The sequence below is a fragment of the Rattus norvegicus genome, chromosome 2, assembly GCF_036323735.1.
Source record: "Rattus norvegicus strain BN/NHsdMcwi chromosome 2, GRCr8, whole genome shotgun sequence".
Classification (NCBI taxonomy): Eukaryota; Metazoa; Chordata; class Mammalia; order Rodentia; family Muridae; genus Rattus; species Rattus norvegicus.
In genome coordinates, this window is record NC_086020.1 from 179176932 (window position 1) to 179195811 (window position 18880).

An 18880-nucleotide genomic window follows, 5' to 3' on the forward strand; every position below is an offset into this window, starting at 1 on the left:
ATCCTGCCAATCCATGAGAATGGAAGACATTCCATCTTCTGAGATCTTCCTCAATTTCTTTCTTCAGAAATTTGGAGTTATTGTCATATAGACTTTTCATTTGCTTGGTTAAAGTCACATCGAGATATTTTATATTATTTGGGACTATTATGAAGGGTGTCATTTCCGTAATTTCTTTCTCAGCCTGTTTATCCTTTAAGTATAGGAAGGCTATGATTTGTTTGAGTTAATTTTACACCCGGACACTTTGCTGAAGTTGTTTATCAGGTTAAGTAGTTCTCTGCTGGAACTTTTAGGGTCACTTAAGTGCACTAACATATAATCTGCAAAGAGTGATATTTTGATTTCTTTACTTCCAATTTGTATCCCTTTGATCTCCTTTTGCTGTCTGATTGCTCTGGCTAGAAATTTGAGTACTATATTAAATAAGTAGGGAAAGAGTGGGCAGCCTTCTCTAGTTCCTGCTTTTAGTGGGATTGCTTCAAGTTTCTCTCCATTTAGTTTGATGTTAGCTACTGGTTTGCTGTATATGACTTTTACTATGTTTAGATATGGGCCTTGAATTCCTGATCTTCTAGGACTTTTATCATGAAGGGATTTTAAATTTTATCAAATGCTTTCTCACCACCTAATGAAATGATCATGTGGTTCTTATCTTTGAGTTTGTCTATATAGTGGATTACATTGATGGATTTCATGTATTAAACCATCCCTGCATGCCTGGGATGAAGCCTACTTGATCATGATGCATGATGATTTTGATGTGTTCTTAGATTCAATTTGCAAGAATTATATTGAGTATTTTTGCGTCAATATTCATAAAGGAAATTGGTCCGAATTTCTCTTTCTTTGTTTGGTCTTTTTGTGGTTTTGGTATGAGTAGCTTCATAGAAGAAATTTGGTAGTGCTCCATCTGTTTCAATTTTTTGGAATAGTTTGGACAGTATTTGTATGAGGACTTCTATGAAGGTCTAATAGAATTCTGCACTGAACCCATTTGGTCCTAGGCTCCTTTTGCTTGAGAGACTTTTAATAACTGCTTCTATTTCTTTAGGAGTTATGGGGCTGATTAGATGGTTTATTCATTCCTGATTTAACTTTGGTACCTGGTATCTGTCTAGAAAATTGTCCATTTCCTCCAGATTTTCCATTTTTGTTGAATATAGGCTTTTGTAGTAGTATCTGATGACAATTTTTAATTTCTTCAGATTCTGTTGTTATTTCTCTCTTCTTATTTCTGATTTTCTTAATTTGGATACACTCTCTGTGCCCTATGGTCAATCTGGCTAACAGTTCATCTACTTGTTGATTATCTCAAAGAACCAGCACCTGGTTTTGTTTATTATTTGTATAGTCCTTTTCATTTCTACTTGGTTGATTTCAGCCTTGAGTTTGATTATTTCCTGCCTTCTACTCCTCTTGGGTTTATTTATTTCTTTTTGCTCTAGGTGTGCTTTTAGGTGTGCTGTCAAGCTGCTGACATATACTCTCTACTGTCTCTTTTTGCAGGCACTCAGAGCTATGAGTTTTCCTCTTATTTCTGCTTTCATTGTGTCCCATAAGTTTGGGAATGTTGTATCATAATTTTCATTAAATTCTAAGAAATCTTTAATTTCTTTCTTTATTTCCTCCTTGACTAAGTTGTCATTGAGTAGAGCATTATTCACCTTCCATGTATATGTGGGCTTTCTGTCATTATTGTTGTTATTGAAGGCCAGTCTTAGTGTGTGGTGATCTGATAGGACGCATGGGATTATTTTTTATCTTCCTTTATCTGTTCAGGCTTGTTTTGTGACTGATTATATGGTCAGTTTTGGAGAATGTTCCTTGAGTTGCTGAAAAGAAGATATATCCTTTTGATTTAGGCCGGAATGTTGTATAAATATCTATTTTGTCAATGTGGTTCATAACTTCTGTTAGTTTCTCTATGTCTCTGTTTAATTTCTCTTTCCATGATCTGTCCATTGATGAGAGTGGGATATTGAAATCTTCTACTATTATCATGTGAGGAACAATGTGTGCTTTGAGCTTTAGTAAGTTTTCTTTTATGAATGTAGGTCCCTAGTTTGGAGTATAGATATTTAGGATTCAGAGTCCATCTTGGTAGATTTTTCCTTTAATGAATATGAAGTTTCCTTTTTTAAATTTTTTAATGATTTTTTGGTTGAAAGTCAATTTTATTTGATATTAGAATGGCAACTCCAGCTTGTTTCTTTGGATCACTTGCTTGGAAAGTTGTTTTCCAGCAATTTACTCTGAGGTAGTGTCTGTCATTGTCTCTGAGGTGTGTTTCCTGCATGCAGCAAAATGCTGGGTCCTCTTTATGTATTCAGTCTGTTAGTCTATGTCTTTTTATTGGGAAATTGAGTCCATTGATGTTGAGAGATATTAAGAAATAGTGATTGTCACTTCCTGTTATTTTCATTGTTAGAGGTGGAATTGTTTGTTTGTCTCTTGGTTTCATCACAAGGAAATTATATTCTTGCTTTCTGTATGGTGTAGGTTCTTTCCGTGTATTGGAGTTTTCCATCTTTTATCATTTGTAGGGCTGGATTGGTAGAAAGAAATTCAGTAAATTTGGTTTTGTCATGGAATAGCTTGGTTTCTCCATCTATGTTAATTGAGCGTTTTGCTGGATACAGTAACCTGGGCTGGCATTTGTGTTCTCTTAGGGTGTGTATGACATCTGTCCAGGATGTTCTGTCTTTCATAGTCTCTGCTGAGAAGTCTGGTGTGATTCTGATAGGTCTGCCTTTGTATGTCACTTGACCTTTTTCCCTTACTGCTTTTAATATTCTTTCTTGGTTTTGCGCATTTGGTGTTTTAACTATTATGTGATGGGAGGAATTTCTCTTCTGGTCCAATCTATTTGGAGTTCTGTAGGCTTCTATTATGTTTATGGCCATCTCTTTCTTTAGGTTAGGGAAGTTTTCTTCTATAACTTTGTTGAATATATTTACTGGACCTTTAAGTTGGGAGTCTTCACTTTCTTCTATACCTATTATCCTTAGGTTTGATCTTCTCATTGTGTCCTGGATTTCCTGTATGTTTTGGGTTAGGAGCTTTTTGCATTTTACATTATTTTTGACAGTTGTGTAGATGTTTTCTATGGTATCTTTTGCCCCTGAGATTCCCTCTTCTATCTCTTGTATTCTGTTGGTGATGCTCATATATCTGACTCCTTGTCTCCTTCTTAGGTTTTCTTAATCCAGGGTTGACTTCCTTTGTGATTTCTTTATTGTTTCTATTTCCATTTTCAATTCACTCAGCTGTTTGGTTGTGTTTTACTGTAATTCTTTCAGAGAATTTTGTGTTTCCTCTCTAAGGGCTTCTATTTGTTTACTTGTATTTTCCTGCATTTTTTTAAGGGAGTCCTTTTTGTCTTTCTTAAAGTCCTCCATCATTACACAAAATTGTGATTTTAAATCTAAATCTTACTTTTCTGGTGTGTTTGGATATCCAGTATTTTCTTCAGTGGGAGAACTGAGCTCTGATGATGCCAAGTAGTCTTGGTTTCTGTTGAGTAGGTTCTGGCACTTACCTCTAACCATTGGATCTGATATTTGCTTGTCTTGCTGTTTCTGAGAGTGACTTGGCCCTGCTATAGGCCTCTTTGTTGGTACTCCTTTAGAACTGTTTTCCTGTTTTCTTCCAGCATTTCCTGAGAACAGGTGTTCTGATTTCATGTATGTTCGAGCTCCTGGAGACTGGCAGAAATCAGAGGGTCCTGTCCATGATTACTGGGACATCATTGCACCTGTGGGTACTTGTGGCTTCCTGTTCCTGTATCCCTGTGTTCAGAGGCACTGTGCAGATTCCCCTTGAACCAGGGATGTAGGCCGAGTTGTGCAGAGGTGGCAGTCTGTCCTGCAGTCTCAGGATGTCTGCACTCCTGAGTAGTTCAATCTCTTCCCCAAGGGATTTGGATGCAGGGAACTGTCAGATGTTATCAGTTCACTTATGGGCAGAGCCAGAAACGGGAAGTGCCTTGGCCCAGAGGTCTTCTGCCTCTGTGTATCCTGAATCCACCAGGCAAGTCACTTGGTAGCAGAAAAGTGGGTCTTACCTCTGCTCTTAGCTGTGGCAGCACTGTCTTTCATCTCTAGGAGTGGGCAAGAATCAAAGAGTCCTACTCCTGATTGCTCCTAGATCCTTGTACCCAACGGGCACAGTTGGCACTATTCGATTCCCTCTTGGGTCTGGACTGTGGGCAGAGGGTGTCCTCCTTTGACTTCTCAGGATTATCCACACTTCTGAGGGTCCAGCTCTCTCCCCCACGGGATTTGGGTGCAGGGAGCTGTTTGGCTGGTTCAGTTCCTTCCTGGGCACAGATCAGAACCGCAGATCCTAGTGGCTGTCTGTCCCTCTGTCCCTGTGTCCAGAGGCACTGTGCTGATTCCCCTTGGACCAGGGATGTTGGCCGAGGTGTGCAGTGGTGGGAGTTTGTCCTGCAGTATCAGGATGTCTGCACTCCTGGGTGGTCTGCTCTCTTCCCCACGGGATTTGGGTTGAAAGTAGGTTTTCAAATTTTGAGTTGTGATTTAAAAGTTTCCTTTGAATATGCCCTTGTGCAATACTATGAAGTATGTTTTGTTATCCCATAATATCTCAATAAGCTCTGCATAGTTTTCCAACTATGGAAAATGATTTTGTAGGCATCGCAGAGAGTTCATATTTCATACTGTCCATGTATACTCAGGTCATTTCTGCTTGTGAAAGATGACATGAATTTTGGAACTGTGGATTTCGCTCAATCTTATAGTTTATCCCTAGTTTCCACTTTGACATTCTCCAACATCAAAAACTAAGCCAGATTTTGGGATCCAGGAGGAGGCTGTCCAGTCTGTCATGTTTAAAAGATAGACAAGATACTCTCTGTCCATACTCTTTGTGGGATTTTATAACTATGACATGAACTTTTGTATGATCCTCTGGGTCACTTTGAGTCATATTAAAAGGTTAGAAGTATTCTCACAAAAGATTTAAAAACAAGATGTGGAAACAGCTGGATGTTGTCTTCATTTTTGTTAGACAATAGATGGACTTAGGATTCTTCAGGAATCTTTGAAGGAAAAGGAACTGAGTTAGATGTCTCACAAAATTCTGACTGCATTACAATGGACTGTATGAAACCCAAGCTACCTTTACTACACTCAGACCATATGAGCCTTGGTTCTGTCAGCTATAATAAAAAATGAGGCTCTGGAATTTTTCCAGTAGCTATCTGAAATCTCACCACAAAACTATAGTTCTGGAAATGAGAATGTCTGTAGAGTTTACTCATAACTCTTTCATTTGGATTTCATAAATAGTTACATATGTCAAGTATGGAAGCTTACCAGCCCAAAGATCCCAAAAGAGACTAGGAGCTCCTTATGGTTGTATAAAGTGACTGTACACAGGGCTGGCTAGACATGCGGGTTACCCTGTTTACATATATAGAGCACTTGAGATTTGTAGGTAATCCTGAGATTTCTTAGACAGGTGGCACTTGAGAAGCAAACAGGGTGCCATGTAGCCATTGGAGCCTCTTTTGAAGACTGAGCAGAATCATATTGTTAGTTCCCTACAGGGATGGTGATCTAGCTCCCTGTTGATGTTCTGGGAACACACAAAGATGCTATCCAGCCTTCTTCACCAGGCTTAGGGGTAAATTTTCTGTAATATTAACAGAAGAGCTTTTATTGAGCAACAACCCCTTGAATTAAATGTCATGACAGATGTGCTTCCAGAGTCTTTTTTATTTTTTCTTTCTTTATTTTTGTTTCTTTTGCTACAGGATGTGGTAACTTTGCTCTTTTCTGGAACTCTTCATTGTCATCAAATCCCCAGTCAGATGGGCATCCTGCAGATCCCTTTTAGCTTCTGCAGATCATTAATGTCTCCTTTAGTGTTTTATTACCGTGAAAAAGCACCATGAATTTGGCAACTCCCATAAAAGAAAACATTGTATGAGGCTTGTTTGCAGTCTTGGAGTTTTGCTACATTATCATCAAGGTAGGGAACATACAGGTAGTACTGGAAAAAGAACTGAGAGTTCTACATCAGGATCCCAGGTAAAATGAAGAGGAAATACCACTTGATATGGCTTGCGCTTTTGAAGCTCAAACCCATCAATAGAGACATATTTTCTCCCATAAACCCACACCTCCTAATCCTTCTCAAGTAATATCACTTCCTGGTGACTAAGCATTAAAATGTATGAGCTTTTGGGGCACACTTCTTCAAACCACCACCGGTACTTTGAGATTGACTAATTCCTAAACAAACCTAACCCTCTTTAAGAATTTGTTCTTTTTTTCAAGTAGATGCTACCTTAATTACCATTATCATTGTTATGACAAAATACTTGAATAAGGAATTTAAGGAAGAATTTGTTTTTGCTCACAATTCCAGTGAACCATCTATTATGTCAAGGAGTCCATGGTGTCAGGTGCATGTGATATTTGGTCACATTTTTCTAGTCAGGAAGCAGAGATGAAAACAATGCTAGTGATCAGACAGACTTTTGAACAAGTCCTTTATCCTCCCACAAAAATAGGCTGCCTGATTTAGAGTGAGTCTTCCCATATCAGTTTACTTAAATCTAGATTACAGCTTGTATATTTGATGATTCTAAATTCAATTAAATTAAGAGAGAGAAAGAGGAAAAAAAGAAAATTGGTAATCATGTATACCAAATGGAGTTATTTAGATAGTATTATATAAAAAATGACAGCTGATAAGAAGTCATGTTTTAATTATCTCCAGATTTTATCATCAAAACTACTAGAATATATTAAAAACTCTGTTCAGGGATCACATTTATAAATTATAAATGCCAATCCCTCCAGAACCACAAGGCTAGGTTTACAGCAACATAATATGCTATATCAGTTCATAAATTAATTAATATATAGCAAATGGTCAGTGAATAAATTCTCTTGAACTAAATGAACTTTAGCTTGGTAATTCCTATTACAGAATTTTTTTTGCTTTTTAAACTTTGTGTATGTGTTTATGAATATATGCATGTGACTGCAGGTACTCTACAGGCAAGAGGCCTCTGATATTCCCTAAATTTGGAGTTACAAGTGGTGTGGATGCTAGGAACCATAGTTGTTGTCTTAAACTCCAACGTAAGAGTAGATTTTCCTCTTAACTATGAGGCCATTTTTCCATTTGCTTGAGTTTGATACTGCTTAAATACCTAGTGGGCATGTACGTAATTATAGTTTGGAAAAGAGAAGATACTTTAGCTATTCTCTATGTTGTGCCCTTTAGACAACTGTTTTTGACAGGAATGCATGTAATTAGTATTGAGAAAATGCATAGGTCAAGGAATCCATTGTTAATCCTTTCATGTTGTGAAAGAGACAAGTCTCTAGGAATTCCCCAGGACACTATCATCAGATCAGAAATGCTGAGACATCCAATAATATATACTGAGAAGCTATTGAATTCTTGGCCAGTTGTAAAACTGGGATACAGCCTGGACCACAAGTTATAAGCTTCTCCAATTGTTCCGTGCGCGACTTCCTGCCGGCAGGAAACACGCGGGTACACAGAAATCCTTACTGTGACCAATTTTATTAATCTTAGAAGAGGAAGTGCCCGCCGCGCCAACATGGCGCGCTTATAAACACCCTAGTGTGGCGCATCCACACCTGATTGGTTGTTTACCCATGATCTCATAAGGCACGCCCTGGAGTGGGCAAAGACCTGGCACGAAGGCACTCTTGCACATGCGCACAGTTAACTTCCTGAAAGGGGGCCAGCTGGCACGGCGAAGGCTGGCGCCATCTTGTAATGGCGGAAGCAATCCTGGCCTTCCACGTGGGGTGCAGTGGAAGCCAGCACCATCTAGTGGTGGCGAATGTTATTGCGGCCCCTACATCCAATCATGTATATATTCATTCTATCAGCTCTAATCATTTAGAACCCTGAATAAGACAACATGTGTTAAAATGTCTTCCCCATCTTGCTGTAAATGTCTCTCTGATGTCACCATTAATATATTTCGAATTTGCCTTGATTTACAACATTCTTTGTTTTATAAAACAATAAAGCTTCAAGGAATTGCATCCACATTGTAATATACAATTTGAGTTAGCCTAAATATATGTTCCTGTGCTATGGTCACTGAAAATGCCTGAAAATTAAAACGTTTCATGGGCCCTTTGAGATGAGAACTGTATATTTTGTGTTAACAGTTTCATATAAATTTTTTGATAAAAGGGAAATCTGTAGTCAAATCAGTAAGAAAGTAATGTTAGACACAAGGGAGGAAAGGCAAGTATGTAAATGAATATGACTCATGGCTTGAGGCAAGTGAGAGTGTAGAAAGAATAAAGATAAGTTAGAGCCATATAATGGGAAATTTTAGATGTGCATCTAAACAATTAGCACTAACTCTAAGCAATAAAAAGTGAATGTCTTAAAACAAAGAATGACAATAAGTCTTGCAATAGTTTCTAACATTGATTAGAAACAAAAACCAATAAGGTGACCATTATAGCAAATAGGAACAAAGTTAAGAAGGTTATAAATAAGTCAGTAATGAGAATAAAAAGCAGAAGTGTCTTGTAAAAATCAACATTGAATACAATCCAGGTCCGTACCAGAGAGGCAAAACAGTGATCTGCAATAAATACAAAAGCAGTGATCTCATTTTCTTACATCTTGACACACCTCTTCTTCCCATTACATATAGCACCTGCCAACGACTGTCTAATCTATCTTCTCCTTCCACAAACAGCTATTTCATCAGCAGGTCAAATATCGTCACCTACTGGTCATAATTTAAACTTCTCCCTCTTTTCTTTTTCTTTCTTTTCTCAGATTGTTTCTCTTTTTCCCAAACCTGCTTTACATCTCCCACAACCCATAGGCTCATTTTGTTTATAATTGGTGGATAAAAAAGGTTTGTCTCCTCTTTTTTTGTCTACCGCTGACAAACCCTACCATACATCTACTCCATTTCTTTTCCTTTCTCTTTGTCTTCATTATTGTCACTGCTACATATATCTCTCTTCTCTTGTACCATATAACAATGCATTATTGCCCATTATTTTTTTACTTTTATTGTTTTTCTATTCTTTTTATTTGCAATTTTGCTAACACTGTATTAGTATGTGTAGAATAGCAGTACTATTGGAATTTCTTCACTCTTGAAACTCACTGATATAAAACAAGTGTCTGTTTTGCAGCTATTTTTACTCTATTATCAGAGTGAGTTAAGTATCCAATAGTTATTGTTGTGAGACAGTTCTGAACCCATAAAACAGACTCAAGATGGAACTGGGGCCTAAAACACAAGTGTAATGAATGAAAACATCACTACACTGCTCTATAACCTTGACTCTACTGAACACTGCAAACACATGTGCCAAAGAAGAAAGAGAACCAGAATTTAAAAAAAAAACAAATACAAATACAAAAAAGAAAAATAGCATCCACTACAAAATTATTATTAACTGATAATCTAACTTCAGACAGTAGATCCCAGTGCAAAAAGATAAGAGACAAGAAAATACAGGACAACTTGTTTCATGTTAAAATTTCCAGTTCTATAGAAGTGTCCCTAGTTCAAAAAGACTTGGACAAAATTTCAGCTGCAGAATTCAAAAGAATGATAGTAAGGTTTAAAAAAAAACTCAAGAAGTATTCTATGACTTTTCCAAGACCATACAGACCTGTGATTGAAATAAAAAATCAATTAACGATATGAAAATAGAATTCAATGAAGAGACAGAAATACTGAAAAAATTCTGAGCCAGAATGATGATATTAATGAAAAATACACCATAAGTAAAATATAAACTTCATGGAAAAACAAAAGTTCATCAATAGAATAGATCATGTGGACAAAGAATTGAATCACTCAGTTAAAGTCAATCACAAATTTTTAAGGTGTCGGAAGGAAACATGGCAGAACTTTGAGATAGAATATGACAGCCAAATGTTCAAACTGTAAACATTCAGAAAGGCAAAGAAAATCATAGAAGAAAAGTTCCCAAATCTAGGGAAACAAAAGTTTCTCAGGTATAAGTGTTGTACAGAACATTGAACAGATAGGATTAGAAAAGAAACTCACATACCATGTTCCAGCTAAATATCCAAATATAAGAAAGTAAAATAAAATATTTTGAAAACTGAATAAGAGAAGGACTAAGTCATAATCAATGGTTAGCCAATTAAAACAATTGCCAAGTTTTCAACTCAAACCAGGAAAGAAGTAAAGGAGTAGACTTATACCATTCATTCTTAAAAGGTCACAATTACCAATCCAAGAAAACTGTCATAATTGAGGGAGGAAGTGGAATAAAGAAGGATAAGGAAAGGTTATTATCACTAAACAGTGACACAAAGGACACTAGAAAGAATAATTCAGTCTGTGAGAAAGAGAAACACATCAAGACTCTACAGGAAGAAAACACATGTGAAGTTAAGACATTTATCAAACAAAAGAAGACTAGGGCCCAAACACTAAAAAGTTACCAGGCATCATCTAGAAATGGCTAAAAGCTAGTAGGTGTTCTTTCTTGAGATTATTTCACCATGGACTGTAAAGCACAGTGAATGAAGCCTTCCAGGAAAGGCTGAGGGAAGACATTTTAGGAAGGACTCTGGCTACTAGAATACCTCATATATATATATATATATATATATATATATATATATATATATATGCATACATACATTCATGACAATCACTAGGTATTAGCCCACCTTTAGGTCAGGTCAAGGAAGATGTAGTGTCTTGTATTGATGCTGTATACACAAATGGATTATTTCTTAATTCCTATGAGAAATCTATAAGAATTCCTAAAATTATACTAATAATTACTAAGTGCTTTATAATCAGACTGCTATTAAAGCCCTCTCTGATGTGAAAACTGCAGTAAGAATTCTGCCAGTCTTCACATGTTATGAGTTAAGAATTAATTGCTTCTGAGGTAGGAAGCAGGAATTTGCAACTTAGAATACATTCTTTAGCTGTAAAATAATTAATCTAAGGTCATAAAGGGAAAGTAGAGATTTACTGTAGGTACAAGGATAGAAGATAAAATATTGACTGGGTTTATCTATACAAAACATCAATGCTGATTTAATCACAAAATTAGTTTTTGACTCTCAATGAATCTGTGGAGCTAGTAACAGAAAATAAATGTCTAATTAGATAAATATTCTTAATAAAAACATATGTAAACATCTCTGTTGTAAACTTTTTATTTGATTCATGATCTGAATATTTATTTAAATTTCTGGTGAATTTTTGAGTTATATACATACCACTAGGTCTTGTATTTTGAGAAAATATATAAGAACTAGCTAAGAATTAAGAATGAACAAGTAAGAACTTATAGAACTCAGAGCAAAGAGATTTAGATAGTTTAACAGGTCTCTCCCTGATCTTTTCTTTTTCTTTTTTCTTTCCTCTTAGAAATAAAGATTAGAATATCTTTTCAAAATGTCCTTTTTCTCCCTGCCAATGTCTTCTTCTAGCTGACAAAGAGTTCAACAACAACAACAACAACAACAACAACAACAACAACAACAACAAACCCAAAACAACAGCAACAACAAAAAGAAAATCTAAAAGCTTTCTTGTTTATTTTGAGGCTAAAAACTACTGGATTGTGGACTTGGGGACCCACCATTTCCCAAAACCCAAATACCAATCCCCTTCTGCCTGGTCCTCTTTGCTGGGACAGACTGCTAGGATGTCTGCTCCTGGAAAGAGGCTATATCCTCAGACATACCAGAGGACCCACTGCACTCAAAACATTAGACATCATATCCTGAAGCATACCAGAAGAACTACTATACTCAAAAGATTTGATACCACATCCTGGGCATCCCAGATCTGCTGTGCTCAGGAAAACACAACTTAAAGGCATCCCAGGAGTTCCTCTGTATACAGGGCAATTGGCACCACAGTCCAAAGACTTCCCAAGGGCTCTGAGGCATGCAGGGCAACTGACACAAAGACTAAAAGCCTCCCTGGAATATGGCTGCACATGAGGCAACAGAAACTTCAGTCCATTCACACACACACACACATACACACACACACACACACACACACACACACACACACTCACTCACACATGGAGAACAGCTTCTCACAGGACAACAGTGCGACAGCTCCTCTGAAAACCCAACAGTCTGAAGGCCTCACAGGAGATCTACTGCAACCAGAGCAACAAATCAGCAGCTTCTCTGACTCTCTGACTACCTTCCATTGGAAGGCCCCATAGGAGATCTACTACAGTCAGGGCCACAAGCCTACCAGAAGACCTATTGTAACTTAAGGACAAAAGAGGCAGACTCCAGACAGAGTCACCCAGACCAGCAAACCAGATGGCAAGAGGCAAGCACAAGACCATAAGCAACAGAAGCCAATATACATCAACAGACTACAGTACTCCCACCACAGCAAGCCCTGAATACACCAACACACCTGAAAATTAGGAAGCTGACCTAAAATCCTATCTCATGAAGATAATAGAGTCCTTTAAATAACTTTAAATATTTAAAATCCTTTAAATGACTTTAAATAACTCAATGAAAGAAATACAGGAAAACACAGGTAAACATGTAAAAGCATTTAAAGAGGAAACAAATAAATTCCTTAAAGAAATACAGGAAAACGTAATCAAAAAGGTGTAGGAATTGCATAAAATGGTCCAAGACCTAAAAGTGGAAGTAGAAACAATAAATGAAACACAAATGAAGCAAACCAGGAAATGAAAAACCTAGGAAAGAGGTCAGGAATTACAGATGTAAGTATCACCAAGAGAACACAAGAGATAAAGGAGAATCTCATGTGTAGAAGATACAGTAAAAGAGATTGACACAACAGTCAAAGAAAAATTTAAAGCATAAAACTTCCTAACCCAAAACAACCACGAAATTTAGGACACAATGAAAAGTCTAAATCTACGAATAACTGGAACAGAGGAGAATGAAGATTTCCAGCTCAAAGGACCTGAAAATGGCTTCAACAAAAATCATAGAAAACTCCCCCAACATAAAGAGACCATAATGGTTAAAGTAGCCTACCGAACACCAAATAAATGAAACCAATAAAGAAAATCCTCTGGTCACAGAATAGTCAAAACACTAAACACAGAGAACAAAGAAAGAATATTAAAACCTGCAAGGTAAAATGGGCCAAGTAGCATAAAAAGGCACACCTATCAGAATTAAACCACACTTCTCAACAAAGACTATAAAAGCCAGAAAAGCATGGTCAGAGGTCATGCAGACTCTAAGAGAACACAAATGCAGCCCAGGCTACTATATGCAGCAAAACATTCAATCAACATACACGGAGAAAACAAAATATTCCAATACAAAACCAAATTCAAACAGTATTGATCTACACTAATCCGGTCCTACAAAGGATCCTGGAAGGAAAACTCCAATACAAGGAAGATAACTATAGCAAAGAAAGGACATGATATTAAGCATCTCACAACAAAACCAAAAGGAGAAAACCACAAGAACATAGAGCTACCTACAAAAGCAAATATAGCAGGAAGCAACAGTCATCTCTCTTTAGTGTTCCTCAATATTAATGGACTCAACTCACCTTTGAAAATACAAAAGCTGAACAGAATCCCAAGGGGGAGAGAGCTGGACTGTCAGAAGTGCAGACAATCCTGAGAGCTCAGGAGAGACCGCCACTTCTGCTCACATTCCAGGCCCAAGAGTAACCCACCTAGAGCACTCTACACATAGGAGCAGTCAGGGTAAGTATCCTACTGGTCTCCACCTGTGTCCAGAGCTGAAAGCCAGTCTCCAGGAGCTCTGACACACCTGAGAGCAGAGGTAAACGCACCACTTCTGCTACAAGGGACCAACCTGGATCTCTCAGGACACAAGAAAACAGGAGCAGTCTGGGACAGGATCCTTCTGGTTTCTGCCTGCACCTGAAGCTGACCCTGTGACACAGATCTCTGTACCCCGATCTGACTGAAAGAAACTCAGTCTCAAGTAGTGCTGACAAACAGGCTTACTGGAGGGTCAAGTCACTGTCAGAGACAGCAAGACCAGCTAACATCAGAAACCACTAGAAGGTAAGAGGCAAGCTCATGAAACTAAGTAACAGAAAAAACACTACGTGGCATTATAAGAGTCCAGTTCTCCCACCAAAACAAATACTGGATATCCAAACACAATGGAAAAGCAAGATTTGGATTTAAAAATCATATCTCATGATGATGATAGAAGACTTTAAGAAGGACATAAATAACTCCCTTAAAGGAATTCAGGACAATACAAGTAAACAAGTAAAAGCCCTTAAAATGGAAACACAAAAACCCCTTAAATAATTGCAGGAAAACACAATGAAACAGGTGAAAGAATTGAACAAAACCATCCAGGATCTAAAAATGGAAATAGAAACAATAAAACATTCACAAAGGGAGACAACCCTGGAGATAAAAAACCTAGCAAAGAGATCCGGAGTCATAGACACAAGCATCACCAACAGAATACAAGAAGTAGAAGAGACAATCTCAGGGGCAGAAGATACCATAGAAAACATTGACACAACCTTCAAAGAAAATGTAAACTGACAAAAAAGCTTCTAAACCAAAACATCTAGGAAATCCAGGACACATGAGAACATCAAACCTAAGGATAATGGGTATAGAAGAGAATGAAGATTCCCAACTTACAGGGCCAGTAAATATCTTCAATAAAATTATAAAAGAAAACTTCCCTAACCTAAAGAAAGAGATGCCCACAAACATACAAGAAGCCTACAGAACTCCAAATAAATTTGACCAGAAAAGAAATTCCTCCCATCACATAATAGTCAAAACACCAAACGCACGAAATAAAGAAAGAATATTAAAAGCAGTAAGGGAAAAAGGTCAAGTAACATATAAAGGCAGACCTATCAGAATCACACCAGACTTTTCACCAGAAACTATGAAAGCCAGAAGATCCTGGACAGATGTCATACAGACACTAAGAGAACACAAATGCCAGCCCAGGTTACTGTATCCTGCAAAACTCTCAATTAACATAGATGGAGAAACCAAGACATTCCATGACAAAACCAAATTTGCACAATATCTTTCTACAAATCCAGCACTACAAAGGATAATAAATGGTAAAGCCCAACATAAGGAGGCAAGCTATACCCTAGAAGAAGCAAGAAACTAATCGTCTTGGCACCAAAACAAAGAGAAGAAAAGCACAAAAACATAACCTCATATCCAAATATGAATATAACAGAAAGCAATAATCACTATTCCTTAATATCTCTCAACATCAATGGCCTCAACTCCCCAATGAAAAGACATAGATTAACAAACTGGATATGCAATGAGGACCCTGCATTCTGCTGCCTACAGGAAACACACCTCAGAGACAGAAAAATACAAGAGCACCTACATTAATAAAAGAAACCTTATTAAAGCTCAAAGCACACATTGCAACTCATACAATAATAGTGGGAGACTTTAGCACCCTACTCTCAGCAATGGCCAGATCATGGAAACAGAAACTAAACAGAGACACAGAGAAATTAACAGAAGTTATGAACCAAATGATTTAACAGACATCAATAGAACATTTCATCCTAAAACAAAATAAAATACTTTCTATTCAGAACTTTATAGTACCTCCTCTAAAATCGACCATATAATCAGTCACAGAACAAACCTCAACAGATACAAGAAGATTGAAAGAATCCCATGCATCCTATCAGATCACCACAGACTAAAGCTGGTCTTCAAAAACAATGTAAAACACAGAAATCCCACATACACATACATGGAAGTTGAAAAGCTCTACTAAATGATAACTTGGTCAAGGAAGAAATAAAGAGGGAAATTAAAGACATTTTAGAATTTAATGTAAATGAAGGTACAATATACTCTAACTTATGGGACACAATGAAAGCAGTGCTAAGAGGAAAACTCATAGCTCTGAGTGCCTCCAGAAAGAAACTAATGAAGAGAATACACTAGAAGCTTGACAAGACACCTAAAATCTCTAGAACAAAACGAAGCAAATATACCCAAGAAGAGTAGACAGCAGGAAATACTCAAAGTCAAGGCTGAAAAAAAACCAAGGAGAAACAAAAAGAACTATACAAAGAATCAATGAAAGCAGGAGCTAGTTCTTTGAGAAAATCAACAACATAAGTAAACCCTTAGCCAGACTAACCAGAGGTCACAGAGGCAGTATACAAATAAACAAAATCAGAAATGAAGAGAGACATAACAGAATCTGAAGAAATTTGAAAATCACCAGATCCTACTACAAAAGCCTATACTCAATAAAACTGGAATATCTAGATGAAATGAATGGTTTTCTAGACAGATACCAGTTATTAAAGTTAAGTCAGGATGAGATAAACCATCTAAACAGTCCCAAGACTCTTAAAGAAATAGAAGCAGTAATTAAAAGCCTCCCAAAAAATAAAAGTCCAAGAACAGTTGGGTTTAGTGAAGAATTCTATCATACCTTCATAGAAGACCTAATACCCATTCTGTATGAACTCTTCCACAAAATAGAAACAGAAGAAAGACTACCCAATTCCTTCTGTGAAGACATAATTATGCTTATACCTGAACCATACAAAGACCCAACAAAAAAGGAGAACTTCAGACCAATTGCTGTTATGAATATCAATGAAAAAATACTCAATAAAATTCTCACAAAACGAATCCAAGAACACATCAAAAAGATCATCCATCATGATCAAGTAGGCTACATCCCAGGGATGCAGGGATGGTGCAATAGATGAAAATCCATCAATGTAATGCAAACAAACTCAAAGAAAAATAATCATATGATCTCCTCATTAGTTGCTGAGAAAACATTTAACAAAATTCAACACCACTTCATGTTAAGTCTTGAAAAGATCAGGAATTCAAGACCCATACCTAAACTTAGTAAAAGCAATATACAGCAAACCAGTAGCCGACGTTAAACTAAATGGAGAGAAAATTGAAGCAGTCCCACTAAAATCTGGGACTAGATGGTGCTGCCCACTCCCTCCCTAACTATTCAATACTGTACTCAAATTCCTGGCCAGAGCACTCAGACAACAAAAGGAGGACAAACAGATTCAAATTGGAAAGGAAGAAGTCCAAATACCACTATTTGCAGATGAGATGTTAATATATATAAGTGACCCCAAATGTTCCACCATAGAACTCTAAGCCTGATAAATAACTTCAGCAAAGTGACTGGATATAAAATTAACTCAAACCAATCAGGAGCCTTGCTCTACTCAAAGGAAAAACAGGCTGAGAAAGAAATTAGGGATATGAAACCCTTCACAATAGTCACAGATAACATAAAATACCTCGTTGTGACTCTAACCAAACAAGTAACTCTGTATGAAAAGAACTTCAAGCCTCTGAAGAAAGAAATTGAAGAATAGCTCAGAAAATGGAAAGATCACTCATGCTAATGGATTGGCCAGATTAACATTTAGAAAAATGTGCATCTTGCCAATAGCAATCTACAAATTCAATGCATCCCCATAAAAATTCCAACTCAAATCTTCATAGATTTAGAAAGAGCAAATTGCAAATTCATTTGGAATAACAAAAAAAAATAAATAAAAAACAGGATAGCAAAATCTATCCTTTTCAAAAAAAATAAAATAAAAAACTTCTGGGAGATTCACCATCCCTGACCTTAAGCTGTCTTAAAGAGCAATAATGATAAAAATCAAAAACAAAAACAAAAACGGTGTTGGTAAAGAGACAGGTACATAGATCAATGGAATAAAATGAAAACCAGAAATGAACCCACATACCTATGATCACTTGATCTTTGACAAAGGAGCTAAAATCATCCAATGGAAAAAAGATAGCATTTTCAACAAATGGTGCTGGTTCAACTGGAAGTCAGCATTAGAAGAATGCAAATCGATACATATTTATAGCCCTCTACAAAGCCCAAGTCCAAGTGGATCAAGGCCCTCCATATGAAACCAGATACAGTCAAACTAATATAAGAAAAATTGGGGAAGAGCCTGAGCACATGGGCACTGGGGGGAACTTCCTCAAAACAACACCAATGGCTTACGTTCTAAGATAAAGAATCAACAAATGGGACTTCATAAAACTGCAAAGTTTCCGTAAGGCAAAGGACATTGTCATTAGGACAAAATGGCAACCATCAGAGTGGGAAATGATCTTTACCAATTCTACATCTGATAGAAGGCTTATATCCAATATATACGAAGAAGTTAGACTCCAAAGAGCCAAATAGCCCTGTTTAAAAATGGGGTACAGATCTAAACAAAGTATTCTCAACTGAGGAATATTGAATGGCTGAGAAGTTCCTAAAGAAATGTCCAATACCCTTAGTCATCAGGGTAATGCAAATCAAAACAACCCTTAGATTCCACCTCATACCAGTCAGAATGGCTAAGATTAAAAATTCAGGTGACAACAGGTGCTGGTGAGGATGTAGAGAAAGAAAAACACTTCTCCATGCTTGTGGAATGGTAGACTGGTACAACTCTGGAAATCAGTCTAGAGGTTCCTCATGAAATTGGACATAGGACTGACTACCTGAGGATCCAGCTATACCACTCCTGGGCATACATTCAAAAGATGCTCCAACATATAACGAAGATACATGTTCCTCTATGTTCATAGCAACCTTATTTATAATAGCCATAAGATGGAAACAACCCAGATGACCTTCAACAGAGGAATAGATACAGAAAATGTGCTACATCTACACAAACAAGTATTACTCAGCTATTAAAAACAATGACTTCATGAAATTCATAAACAAAAGGATCTAACTAGAAAATATCATCCTGAGTGATGCAATCCAATAACAAAAAAATTAAATAAACATGGTATTCACTCACTGATAAGTGGATATTAGCCCAAAAGCTCATATT